Source organism: Rousettus aegyptiacus, unplaced genomic scaffold (genome assembly GCF_014176215.1).
Source record: "Rousettus aegyptiacus isolate mRouAeg1 unplaced genomic scaffold, mRouAeg1.p scaffold_m13_p_5, whole genome shotgun sequence".
NCBI classification, from domain to species: domain Eukaryota; kingdom Metazoa; phylum Chordata; class Mammalia; order Chiroptera; family Pteropodidae; genus Rousettus; species Rousettus aegyptiacus.
Genome location: NW_023416308.1, coordinates 69,581,656 through 69,582,547, shown reverse-complemented (window position 1 = coordinate 69,582,547; position 892 = coordinate 69,581,656). Strand labels below are relative to the sequence as shown.

Sequence of the window (892 nt, the reverse complement as noted above, 5' to 3'; positions counted from 1 at the left end):
GTCTCACTAGATTAAAATCGAGGTATTGGCAAAGCTGAATTCCTTCTGGAAACCTAAGCAGAGAATTTATTTTATTGCCTTTTTCAGCTTTTAAAGGCTGCTTGCATTCCCTGGCTTGCAGTTAAGCAATATAGCATCTTCAAATCTCTCTCCGATTCCAACCTCCTCCCTGCCTCCCTCTTCCACTTTAAAAGATGCCTGCGGTCTACGGCCATGCCACCATAGACATGCCTGATCTCATCTGATTTTAGAAGTTAAGCAGGGTCAAGCCTGATTAGTTCTTGGATGGGAGACCATCTAGGAAGACCAGGTGCTGTAGACATAAAAAACAAAAATAAATAAATAAAAAACAAGGGATTGTAAGCTGACAAGGTCCTTGCAATCTGCGAAGTCAACCAAAAAATTGCCTCACATAAACAAACAAACAAACAAATAATGCTTGTGATTACATCGGGCACACCTGGATGATCCAGACTAATCACTTTATCTTAAGGTCATCTGATTAATACCCTTAGTCCCCCCACTCCATGTAATGTAACAAATTCTAGGTTTGAAGGACTAAAGCATAGATATCTTTGGAGGAGTGACACTATTTTGCCTACTACAGGTTAAGGAATAAGAATTACATCGTGTCTCTTCTTCTCAGGTGTTGGAAATGTAAGCAAAACTTTACTCTTTGATATACTTTCCATTGATGATGCATGAAAAGGAGATTATCTAGGAAACTGCCAGATCGAGCAATAAAAAATTTCAAAAAGAAAGCCTACTAACTTGTTTTCAGATACACAGAGCCAGATAATTGGTGGAATGAGGAACACAGATTTCTTCAATATGGAGAAATAGGCAAGTAGGAAACATAAACTATAACCCCTATGCAGCCTGTACTACAGCC

The 892-nt window shown here is 39.0% G+C and overlaps 1 pseudogene; it reads left to right on the top strand.

Annotated features, from left to right (window-relative positions):
• Positions 1–203: 203 nt before the first annotated feature.
• On the top strand, positions 204–322 carry LOC118603657 (annotated as a pseudogene).
• The last annotated feature ends 570 nt before the right edge of the window (positions 323–892 follow it).